The sequence below is a fragment of the Podarcis filfolensis genome (genome assembly GCF_964270895.1).
Source record: "Podarcis filfolensis genome assembly, chromosome: Z".
Taxonomy (NCBI): domain Eukaryota; kingdom Metazoa; phylum Chordata; class Lepidosauria; order Squamata; family Lacertidae; genus Podarcis; species Podarcis filfolensis.
In genome coordinates, this window is record NC_139617.1 from 4,936,238 (window position 1) to 4,949,386 (window position 13,149).

Sequence of the window (13,149 nt, forward strand, 5' to 3'; positions counted from 1 at the left end):
GCCAAGATATCGTGCTTTCTGAAGTGGACAAGATGGTAGCTCCACATTTCCAAATAGGGGCTATAGCTCAACAGCAGGGCATCTGCCTTGCATGCAGAAAGTCCCAGGTTCATTTCCTGGCCTCTCCAGGGAGAAACTCTTGCCTGAAACCTTGCAAAGCCACTGCAACTTGTTGTAGAGATGGGCCAGTGGTCTGACGAAGGACGAGGCAGTTTCCTGTGTTCCTCTGATCAACGTTGATTAGGTCAGAGGCAAACAACTGAACTGGTGAAACACTGGATCAACACTAGAAATAAATAAAGAGGTAATGAAGTTGCAAATTTATTAGCAGATAAAAGAACCATAACTCAGTGGCAGGACATCTGCTTTGTATGCAGAAGGTCCCAGGTTCAGTCCCCAGCATCTTGAGATAAGACTGGGAGGGACCTCTGTCCAAAGAGCTCCTGCCAGTTAGACAATACTGAGCAAGATGGATCAATTAGGGCTGCCATACATCTGGATTTTCAAAGGCAGAATTGACATCTGGGGGGAATTTAGCAGCACTTTGTCATGGAAAAATGAAAAATCATGTTTTTGGTGTCCTAGATCAATCCTCTGACAGGCAGCTTCCTAAATTCCTGTATAAAAATTGACCAGACTGGAGGATGACTCTTACTTCAGTACTGGTGATGAGGCAGCATTATCTTATATGCCTAGGAGCATGAAGGTATCTTAAGGGGTTTTGGCAGGCTGAATGGCACCCACTTTTCCTGCCCACCCCTTTAAGTCACAGTCTCCCCCCTCAAGTCATAGGTATTGGGCATATCCATTTCATAAAACTTCGTTCCCTTCCACGCCCCAAACCTGAGTACTGATTCCACCCTGTTTATTCACAACACATAAATGTATGGCGTGGGGTGTGGGTGTGTAAGGGAGAACTGAGAGTAATATGCTAATAAGTGTGTTTGTTAGTACGTACATGTGTGCAAGTAAGGGGGGATGGAGATTAGTATGCTCAAAGGCAAAATTGACACTGGTCTTTTCCAGTATGAACACAGTGAAGTTGTGAGAAACTTACATCCCTCCTCCCCACCGGCCTTTATCACCTCTATTTATAAAAGGGAGCTTAATGTATGATAGCAATAAAACTATGATGCTAGCAAAACAAGCCAGATTCTCCCCCCCCCACTTGCTCTCAGTCTGTGAGAAGTGCGTGGGCTGAGGTCTGCTGCATTGCCGAAAGGGGTTTGTTTCTCCTCTTTCGTTTTGCTCATTATGTTCCCTCGATTGTCTCAAAATACCCCATTAAGGGATCAGCACTGCTTCTTGCAACTTTTTTTTTAAAAAATAAATGTTCTGAGCCATCTAGGATTTGGGGTGGTTGGTAACTCAGATGGGGAATAAGCAAAGTCTAAGCAAGGAAGCTCGTCAAAAATTAAAAGTGTGCAGAAACAAGGAGAGCCATCAGAAAAAGCTCTATTCTAAATTGCTCATTTCCTCCCAATAAGAGGGTAGTTTGTAAAGGATTGGAATAACCTAATAATGGATAAGATTTCCCTGCAACTAAATAGGATGTCAAATATTCTGATCACTTCTTAGAAAAATGGCACACTTTCTTAGCATACTCAGAGTCAGCAAAAAGGATTTTGCTTTATGCTTCTTTGTTGTACACCTCACTGTTTCACTGTCAAATATCCAACTCTCTTTCTGCCAGTGATTGCAGGTATTACATCAGTCATACGTTCATAAGATTCTGGGTTCAGTCTGCCCATCCCCAAGTAAGGCTGGGGGAGACCCCTGTCAGTGTAGACAATATTGAACTAGATGGACAAATGGTTTGACTCAGTATTAAGCTTCCTGTTTTCCATGACTTGTAAGTAGGGGATGGAGGAAAAAAATGATTCAGTTCACATTTAAAAGCAAAACGCTCTCACACTTCCCAAAACAAAATGTGAACTGAAACACAGCCATCTTCCAAATGTTCCATTTCTTTGAATTTTGCAATGCAATTTTCCAGCCTAGCAATGTGCACATAAATTCACATACTAGTAGAGTTAAAATGCATTATATCAGAGGGAAGTTTAGGAAATTTGCACAAGGCTGTTGGGTTTTTCTGAGGATTTGCAGACTGACATGGAAATGTGGGGAATGGAACTTAGTATTGGGAAAAAGAGAAACGGAGAAAATCCAAAATTGGTAATTTGTTCCTCCCTAATTGTAAACAAACAGATGTTGCATGGTTGTCCCATTGTCCCAATTGTATTTTTTGTATTGTATTTGTTAAAGTGAGCAAAAATAATATAGTAGAATTTAAAAACAAAACAGGAACAGGGTTTCATCAGAGCCATGATATATTCAGTTACATGTGGCACCATGAGATTTGGTTGTGTCCCACAAGGCCGAAGGCATTTTGCATTGGGCAGATCTTCTGCACCTTCCCCCCTTGTTTTAAACTTGTTAATTTTGTTAACAACTTTGCTTATGGGGTAGATGGGTGTGTATGGCACCACAGCCTGTCCTGCATCTTAATTTGTCCAGACAAATTTGTTCCATGGGCATGTTCCCTGAGGGTTTTTTTTAATCACCTAGAAATGCTCTTCCTAGCCTCTTAACACCCCTATTGTCTTCCAAAAAATCTCGATCTGAGCTCTGCACATCTGCAAATGTGTTTCTGGAGGTCTTGCTCTGTCTCTTGCACACGTTTTTCATTTACTCTGCTTGTCGTCCACAATTTAAAAGTCAATGAGTTGTTCTTTTGGTTTGAAGGTGTATATTTGGCGAAATGCAATCGCCTGGCAATATGCTGCCACAGCTCAAAATGGAAAACAGACGCTGATGTTTGTGAAATAGGCTGTGTATTGCATGGTGCCTCTTGCATTCTTGCACTTGCATGTACATTGTTAAATAGTGGGTAGACATAGCAGACGACGCAGCCACTTAAACATGATGGAGGTGTCTTTTTTGCATTGGCGGGAGCTGATGTGAGGAGCATTCCTGTGCCATTTTCTGGTCCTGGCTCTTCCTTTGTTCTTTTAAATGTGGCAGCCATTTTGTGCTGTATGCCATGCCCCCAAAGCAGCCATTCTATGTTATGCAATGACCCAATGCCAGCCATTTTGTGACTGGTACCCACAGTGCTTTCGTAAAATTCTAAATGTGTCCACTAACCAATAAACATATAAACCCAGTCCTCTCAAATTGGCATTGCTTTTTAAAAGCACCACTGCCTATTTTTGAGTTATGGAGCTCCCATTGCTGGTTTTCCAGGACATCTGCCCAATTTCTGAAAAATAACCCAGGACACCATTTTCGGAGGTGAATTCCATGATATGTCCTGGAAAATCAGGACATATGGCAGTCCTTTCACCACCCCACAAAGGGAGAGTGGTTTTCTGGGAACAAGAAGCAGAAAATGGGGGCATTGGAGCATCTGGGGTCAGGCCCTGCTGTTGTTGGGAAATGGAATGCCCCAGCAAACCTCATCGCATTGCCTTCTACTCAAACCCCTGTTTTGCTTCACTGATTGCCATTTAGAGTAGTCTTTTTTGAACACCTGCTCTCCCTGAAGGTTCAATTCTAAGGCTCAGTCTGCACATGCAGCAAAATGAAACATACCTGCCAACATTTCTCCGATGAAAGTAGAGACATCCCATTCCATAATGATAATTTTACTGTTTATACCCCACACATCTTTCTGGGTTGCCCCAGTCATTCTGGGTGGCTTCCAACATATATAAAAACATAATTAAACATTTAGCATTAAAAAAAACCCCTTCCCTATATAGGATTGCCTTCAGATGGCTTGAGGGTAGGATAACTTCATACCTCCAACATTTGCGTGTCGAGGTCCCCAGGGCCACCCCAATAACTCACACATCACACAGAATTTTTTGTTTAAGATTTTTGGCATAATTTTGGCCACAACTTTATTAAAATACAAATTTGTGAGTGGTTGCTTAGGCATTGGTTGCGACTATCTGCCCTCACCATGGGGGACAGACTGACATTCCTCACGATGCGAAAGTCAGAATAGGGGAATACACTTGGGGGTAACAACGGAGCAGGGAACCTGCCCTCAGCCCTCCCCAAATGCAACCAGGAGCTCATTACTATTGCCCGAGCCCCCTTTACAGAGTGGACAAGCAATAGTTAGCCCCCAATTCCTTTAATGGAATCCCTTGCAGCAGCAGCATTAGAGGGGCAGGCACAGCCAATCCATGCCCCTCAACCTACCAAACCATAAACCAATGCCTAACCACGAACCTTACAAGTTGTGACGATTTGCTACGCAGTAGGCAAAAACCAAATGGCCCCAGCCAATCAGCCAGATGGACAAAATTCCTACCAGGCCCCCGCTCCAAAGCAGACGACCCCATGACAGGCATAGCAAGGTCAAAGCGAACAACCCTATTCTAGGGAGGGAGGGACAGGCAATCTGATGCATGGGCGAAAAGAGGAAGCCCTAGCCTTGTGCAAGGAGTTTTAGCATTTCTGGCTGTCAATCAACAAATGGCAACATTAACTTCCTCCCAACAACAAGGGAAGCCCCAATCAGTGGCCAACAATCAATTAGCCCGCCCCCAACTTTGGAGTGTCCTGGTGGCCCCCACCGCAACATGTGCTCTCCATGAATGAGAACACGCTTTCTCCAATGAAAATAGGGACATCCTAAGGAAAAGCAGGATATTCTGGGATCAAATCAGAAATTGAGATGTCTTCTCTAAATCAGGGACATCCTTAGAAAATAGGGACACTTGGAGGGTCTGAATGAAGTGGTATGGTCCTCCTGAGACAATAGAATGCACCGGATCTTACATCATAGTCCTTTCAAGAGGGGCTGGTACCCCACAGCAGTGCTGGCAGCCTTCAGCCAGCCTGCCCAGGATGGATCTTAGCTCCTCTTCCTCCCTTCATCCCAGAAACACTGCTCCCCTCCAGCAGTTACTCTGGCAACCTTCCAAATCCTGGGACAAGGGGGAAAGAGTTCTCTTGTATTGTTAATGTCCCTCAATTGTTCTTTTGATAGTCATAGCTCAGCCGGGTTGTTTTGCATAAGGAATTCCTTTGCAGCTTGCATTCTCCCTTCATATCACATCACAAATAACCAAAATCCTAGCATTTATTAATTTCTAGGGTTTAAGGAGGACCCCCTAAATCTATCTATATATTTATATGTATATAATAAACAAACATTATATATCTCCAGAACACACTCCTTCTCTCACACATAAACACACTCTGTTACACAAACTCTTTCTCTTGCAATACATATATACACATCCCCTCTCACAGGCACATATATTTCTCACACACAAGCACAAACTCTCACACATATCCTTACACACACACACACACACACACACACACACAGTCTGTCACACACCCATAAACAACAATATACTGTATATTTCTCTCTCTCTCTCTCTCTCTCTCTCTCTCTCTCTCTCTCTCTCTCTCTCCCTCTCTCTCTCTCTCTCTCTCTCACACACACACACACACACACAGAGAGAGAGAGAGAGAGAGAGAGAGAGAGAGAGAGCTATTAGCTACAAATACCTTTCTCTCCCCACAACCCTCAATGCTAAAATCAACCTGGTGAAAAGATTATTAATTTCAGTCAGGGAAATGAAGGTGCAGAATGGGGGGTTCATATCTGACTGTCATAGCCCTGAGATCCAGTTTTCCCCAGCCTGTCACACAACCCTTGGTAAGCAAAGAAGAAGTCATCAGCAGACCAAATCACAAGCTTCCCACATCATGTCTGTTGTGGCCCAAGTGGGAGATTACATCTCTGGATGATGCCCTAGCAACTCTCTGAATGAAGAAAAGTGGAACGGCAAAGGGAAAACTTTTTCTCCTCTATGCACCTGTTTTTGCTTTATTTCTGCTTCCCATGAGCTTCTATACACAGGAAAGCATAAAAAAATATGTACACTATACATCTGGAAGGATGCTGTGGCCTAATTTTGCCATGTAGAAGGGGGATGGGGAAGTTATTGGACTCCAGCTCCCATCAACCTCAGCGTGGCCAGTGGCTATGGATGATGGCAGTTGTTGTCCAGAAACACCTGGGGAGACACAAGTTTTCCACCCCTCTTGTATACCAAGTCCCATACACACCAAATGTGACTATTGTTAGCAAATGCACTTGAACAATGCAGATGGAGTCCGGATGGTATAATGTTTTACTGCAGAAACCAAACAAACACAGTGCATCATCTGAGTTCAGGCCTTGTACAGAGCAGGCAGAGGCAGACTGAAGCGGCTGCCTTGGGTGGCAGAATCCAGTGGGATGCTGCCACAGCAGCTGCCCCACTTGCCCCTGCCCCTGCTGCTAGGGTCACACAGTGGAGGTGGCTTTTTCCAGTGAGATCTCAGGAGAGTTCCATGAGATCTCGCTGGAAGTCACTGCACAACCCCAGTAAGCGAGGCTTCGGCAAAAGGCTGCAGCCACAATGGGGCAAGGCAGCAACTTTCCATTTTGCCTCATGCAATGGGATGAGCACTCATGAGAGTGGGAAGTCATTCAACAAAACTAGGCTTGCCATATGTCAGGAAAATTCCTGATATGTTCTGTTTTTTTGCCGAAATGGCAGAATATCAGGGAAAACCTGGATGTATGGCAGCGCGATGGAAAAAGCACTGGAAGCAGCTCCAAAAGCTTAAAATCACTATATTTTGTGGGGAGGCTCAACAACTTGGGGGAGGTTTTTTTTTGAAATATGGCAACCCTAAACAAAATGTACAGAAGAAAAACTCCCTGAGAACTTCACAGCCAATCAGAGCATGTGCTACTTCAGAAAACACCATGTCTGGTGTCTACCTGGTTGCTAAGCAACACCTCCACCCATCCCCCTCTGGGCTAGTTGACATTAACACCAACAGAACTAACCCTTAAGTTGCAAATTGAATGATCCCTACTGTTGCCCTTCCAACAACGGTAAGGCTGTTTCATGACTTCAGGCAGCATGTGACAACTCACAAAAACAACACACAAAGAAAAACCCCAGTAAAAATCCATGCACACAGGAGGCTAGCATGCTTTATTCCCAATGTGCCGATAATATAACTTGATTATTTTTGGAAATATTCCAGGGAAGGGAGTTTGATAAATATGCCTGTATGCCTCCCCTTTTGCAAATCCACAACCAGCTCCTACACACACACACACACACACACACAGGCAATCCAACAAGTTTTCTGATTATTCCCCCCAACTCACATACCGCCAATTACATTTGCCTAAAAATAAAACCTCCAATCAAAACCCGACCTCTTATGTAATTAGCTAGGCTGCCTGCCTTTCCTCTCCCACAGAATGCCAAATGAAACCAAAGGGTCTGCGATGCTCATTTAAAGTGAAAGAAGCAGGAACAAAATCTTTTTTGGCCCTGAGTGTGCCCAGCTACTCCATGTTTGCAGCCTGGTTGAGCCTCAAAACTAGTCATAGCTCAAGGAAAGGAAATGACCTCTCCGGGCATCTGTTAGGGAAGGATCTTAGCTCAGTGGTAGAAGGTCCTTGGTTCATTCCCCAGCATTTCCAGGTAGGGATGAAAGGGATCCCAGTCTGACTAATACTAATACTAATACTAATACTAATACTAATACTAATACTAATACTAATACTAATAAATACCCTGCCCATCTGGTTGGGTTTTCCTAGCCACTCTGGGCAGCTTCCAGCACATAAGGGGAGAAGAGTGGGGGACAATGACATAGTTTTTAGTACACAGCCAAATCACACCTGGCAACCAAAGAGGAAAGGCTGTTAATTTAAATACTGAATTTTGCGTTAGCAGTTGCACTACTTTAGTACATTGGGCAGCAGACAGACACTGTGTCCTGTATCTCCGTTTCCCACAGGGAAAACTCTCCCCTCCTTGTCAAGTCAGTGTGGACAATACTGAGCTAGAATGATCTGACTTAGCATAAGGCAGCTTTCAGTTTTCCTAATAGTTTTTGCTCTGTTTTTGCTCTGTTTGACTGTATGCTGGTCATTAATGGCAGGCAAATTAGACAGGGCTCCATGGAGATGGAAGAAGGGAAGAAGGGAACATATTACATACCTTTAATGTGCATCATGCTCCTGGTCCCAATATGGCAGCTTTCCACAAATAATAGCCCAGTTTGTGGGCTGAAGACCTTCCTGTCTAGCCCATGGGACTCTCCCCAAGGCTCTTGCCTGATTCAGATGTGTCCTTGGGTGTTTCCAGACTGGGATTCAATCACATTCCAGCAAATTCAGGTTGTTCGGGAAAGTGGCAGGAAAATGCACTAGAAAATGTGGGATGGCGATTGCTTGATGCAATGCTGTCTAACCTGGCTGCAAACTTTTGTGCAAACAAATCAGGTTGGTTGGATGCTCAGCAAAAGGACCACCTGGAAGCAACACTTGAACAGTGATGATGCCTCTCACTTGCCTGGGTGGAGGAGGGAGAGAGGTGTACATGACAGAGGATGAGTGTAGAAACCTCCAACTTCTGTGTTGCAAACTTGAGAGTCGCCTCTGTTGTTCTAACCACTTTTGCCTCTGCAGCCCCGTCATTGGCATGTGGCCCCAAGAAAGTCATTTTGAAGAGGGTTCTCTACACCAACAGCAGCTAAAAATACAGGAGAGCTGTTTGTGTCTTTCCAGCTTTCCTGCCCCTATATCTGGAAGGCTTCCTTGCTCCCAGGCTTAATACCATTAATGATTCGCCCTCTCTCAATGCCGATGTTACCTCAAAACTGTTACTTACTGGACAGTATCTGTGCCCTCACTGATGATGAGCAAGCCATGCACCTTCCCATTCCCTCCAGAGCCACCCCATTTTGCAACCCAGAGATTGGGAGGGAACTTGCATGCAAAACGGTTTTAGTCCAAAAGAAAAATGTGAGTAGGCTGCCTGTCAGTATCACACACAGACACAGACGCAAACACACTCACACTGCCTTGAGCCTGCACTACAGCTGAAGTCAAAATGACCTGGAACTCCTGCCCATTTTGCCTGCGCCAAGGCTTGTCAGTTTCAGCTCCTATGTAGCCCTCTTTTTTCAGGTTGGCACTTATGTGCACACGCGCCATCCAGACACACTGAATTCAGCATGACCTCTAAAACACAGCCCAGATTCCTACCTTCCCTTTCTCTTTTAGCTTAGGATCGCATCCACACCAAGCATTTAAAGCACATGGCTTCTCCTGAAGAGTCCTGGGAACTGTTAAGGGAGCTGTGAATTATAGCTCTGTGAAGGGAAGACTGCAGTTCCCAGGATTATTCTTGAGACCATGTGAAGAATGTGCTTTAAATGTGCTTTGACTGTATGTTGTGGGTGTAACCTAGGACATGGGTGGGGAGCCTCCCTTCTGGTGGCCAAATGTGGCCCTTGGTACCTTTCTGACTGTACCTTGGTCCCTACATTGGCTCCCAGTACATTTCTGAGCATTTCCGTGTTGGTGCTGACCTTTAAAGCCCTAAACGGCCTCCGTCCAGTATACCTGAAGGAGCGTCTCCACCCCCATTGTTCTGCCTGGACACTAAGGCCCAGTGCCGAGAGCCTTCTGGCAGTTCCCTTACTGCGAGAAGCAAAGTTACAGGGAACCAGGCAAAGGGCTTTCTGGGTAGTGGTGCCTGCCCTGTGGAATGCCCTCCCATCAGACATCAAGGAAATAAACAACTATCTAACTTTTAGAAGACATCTGAAGGCGGCCCTGTTTAGGGAAGTTTTTAATGTTTGACATTTTATCGATTTTTTAGTATTCTGTTGGGAGCCACCTAGAGTGGCTGGGGAAACCCACCCAGATGGCGGGGTATAAATATTATCAGTTATTATTATTGCTTCCTTGTCACTTAACTGATAACTTTTTAAATGCCCCAGTTTTTCTGTCTCTCTGTCTTTCCAACCGAGTTATCCAACCAAGCCATGTATTTTCCATAAAACAAAAATCAGATGTTTTCTTACCTACCTCGCTATAAAATTTCCTGTTCATAGACTTTGTAACGCCAGCTCAGGGCTTTTGAATGCACATTTGTTTTCCACCTTCCCTGCTATCACCACCCTAGGCAGTCAGCTGGAAAAAGAAGAGACTTATTTATTGGGAGAGAAACATGCTCAGAAAGATTTTTTATTTTTTTTAGATAGCCCTCACACATCTGTTTCTACAGAAACCGCTCCCCTAGTGCCCTTTCAGAATTGCCAGTCACATGGGGCACAGAGTAGAGCCCACCCCAGTGCCAAAATTGAAGCAAAATAACAGCAAAGATTAGGGAATGCTTGAAAGAATATCTGTCTCTCTCTGGGTAGTATTTGTTAGTATCTTCATTTACTTAAGGCTTTTTTAAGCCTGCTTTTTGATCTGCGTGAGTCTACAAAGCTTGCAAAAACCAAAAGCAAAGCTTTAGACTATAGCTGCCTCTTCCTCACTTATCCAGACAATCTCGGGTCCTCCAGACTGGGAGATGTTTTCTGTGGGTGTTTCCTGCATTATGTCGTTGATGGACAGTCCACACACATTATTCCTCTTTATAAGTTGTCCTGCAATGCTTTCCTAAGGGCATCACATTAGCGCTGCCTGAAGCAGCAATCTTGTACTACAATGCAACAAAACCAGACCAAACAACAACACCTCAGAACATTTCCATGGATGTAGCCAGTGGGGGGCAGTGGGGGCAGCAACCCCTCCCCTAAATCAAGTAAATAAATGAAAATACTTAAGTAAAAGTATAAATAATCAGAATATTTGAAATTAAAATGCTTTGTGAGGTCAGTTGGATGGTGTCACGAAGCATTCTAGTGATACAATTGGCAACTCGACTGAGCGATAGGTGAGGCTTCTGTGAACTGACCAGTCTCATCACAGGTAGCTCAGTTCTGGAACAGGACAGGTGGGTGACCTGCCCCCCGCCCCAATAACATACCGTATTTTTCGCTCTATAGGATGCACTTTTCCCCCTCCAAAATTAAGGGGAAATGTGTGTGCGTCCTGTGGAGCGAATGCAGGCTCCTTGGCTTCAGCGATAGCAACGCGAAGCCTCTGAAGCACAGAGGGAGCTCTCCCAGTCCCACCAGGAGATGCTGGGGACTGAACCTGATGCCTTCTGCATGCTAAGCAGTTGTTCTACCACTGAGCTATGGCCCTAGCTCACAATATTGCTGTCAGGATAAAATGGAGAAGGTGGAGGCTGAAGTGTGTATGCTCTGTGGAGGAAAGGTGGGATAGAGGTATAAGAAGGAATAAAGTATGAAAACTAGCCTCTAAGTGAATAAACTACAGTATATTTTTAACTTACTCTCCTAATAATTTGTATAGAAATTATAAATGTGGTATATAAATTTTGTTAAATAAAAAAAGAGGAAATGTTCAAACTTTCAAACAGTCTGTTATGCCTGAGCCTTCATTGCTGAAACTCCCAACAGCATTTTCATGCTCACAAACACCTGATGAAGGAACCATTGTGACATAACCCATTCAAGCAGAGTGAAGGGGCAACAGGCTGTCAACAGTGGCAGTAGTTGGGGGCTCCCATCTATTAAAAAGCCACAGAAAGTCTTTTCCTACTGCCTGAGGAATTAATCCCTTCTTTAACGTTCATAATTGCTGGATCGATTTAACAGGACTAACATTTGCTTGGATTTGGCACCATTGATAGGGAACTGCCTGCTGAGTCCTTCGCTTTGAAGTCACCCTGGTCTTTGGGCCTCCAGCCCCTTCTTCAGCATGTCCAACCCATCTAAGAGGCGTATGATACTGGTGTTCCACTGGGTTAGGAAGAAGCCCCTGACAGAGAAGCCGTGCTCTACCATCTCGGCCAGACCTTCTGCCTCTGCACCGGCTTGCAACACTCCTCACATTTCACCCTACTTCACCAGGAGCAAGACACAACCCGCTCTGCTCAGGAGGTCCAGCAGGCACAAGGTGCTGCGATTGCCGAATCTCACCGACCCCAAGTTTTTAAGATCTGTCATCGGCAGCATTGGCCGGAAGAGAGCCCGCAGGCGTGGCAAGCAAAAGATGCCCACAAGCATTTAAGATATGGAAAGCTACTGGATTTAATCAGGAAGTTATGAGACATGCACTGATTGGAAGCGAAGCTGTATATCGGCCCTGAACTTTCTGCAGGTGCAGATTAAGTAGGCTTGCTTTTAAATGCCATTTGAATCAAGTTTCTCCCCCATCCCTGTTGGTAGCTATGTGGAGGGTTGCTACCACTTCTTCCTCCCTCCCTCTCCACTCCAGTGTATCTTTTAACATGAGCCAAAGAAGCAGACAAAAGGCAAATGTTTTCCTCTCAGCTCTGTTCCCACTGGAGTCCACTGGTCTCCTCCTCCTGTCACAGGCTCATCCCCCTGATCTCCCCCAGGTACCAGACGCTTTGCAACCAGAAGTTTAGTGATCCTTCCTCTTAGTTCCAGATTTGGCAAGTAGGCCACATATGCCTTCCAGATCTCGAGAAGAGGCCTGCCATCTTCCACGCTTTGATGCTGAGTGTCACGGAGGTGTTCCATAAAGGCTTCCCTTTTACGGATGGTGACTGTATTTCTCTCCCCTCCTGCCTTTCATTTCCTCTAAAGCTGCACAGCTACTGCAAAGCACACCAGCTAATGAAGCTGCTGACACTTCTAGGTCTCAGGGGGATTCCCCCTCCCCCCAATTTTATTTTGCAGGATAAGACGTGATTAAGGTTGTTAAGCAGACTTTTTCCTGATGCACCACCCACTGGGATGCCTCAGTTTTCAGACTCTGACGCCATCCTAGAGTGGGGGTTTGCCATCTTCTTATGGATCTGAATCACACAAGGGTTTGTGCATTTAAACTTTGGTGTCACTGCATCTTGGTGTATGATACAATAGACTGAGGGGTGTAATTAGAGTCTCAGAAAACCATATAGCTGGAAGCAGGGTTGCCAACTTGAATAATTGGCCCCTAGGAATTGGCTTCTGTGGCTGGAAGGGACCTCAAAGGCAATTTAGTTCCATCCCCAGCCAATGCAGGAATATTCTGCTGATATTTATTCACCTAGTTTTGGGGCTCCCAGACTGTCACTATTTTCCGGTGGGATTCACTCACACACTGTCAAAATGTTGGTTGCACAATCAAAGATGATTTGGAGCTCTTGCTCTACAAACCTGCCACCCCAAAAGATTGGAGATTTTGCAATAAGGAACACACTGTGAAAATACACTGTCAAGTGT

General features: G+C 44.9%; 2 long non-coding RNA genes across 2 annotated transcripts; one reads left to right on the forward strand and one right to left on the reverse strand.

Moving 5' to 3' along the window:
• Window positions 1-7,985: 7,985 nt before the first annotated feature.
• On the reverse strand, window positions 7,986-11,580 carry LOC310754136. The gene is made up of 3 exons (XR_014543647.1): window positions 11,247-11,580; window positions 9,923-10,027; window positions 7,986-8,399 (listed from the first exon to the last, which is right to left on the reverse strand). It is a non-coding gene; the product is annotated as an uncharacterized lncRNA (long non-coding RNA).
• LOC310754140 lies at window positions 11,580-12,783 on the forward strand. The gene is made up of 2 exons (XR_014543651.1): window positions 11,580-12,076; window positions 12,370-12,783. It is a non-coding gene; the product is annotated as an uncharacterized lncRNA (long non-coding RNA).
• The last annotated feature ends 366 nt before the right edge of the window (window positions 12,784-13,149 follow it).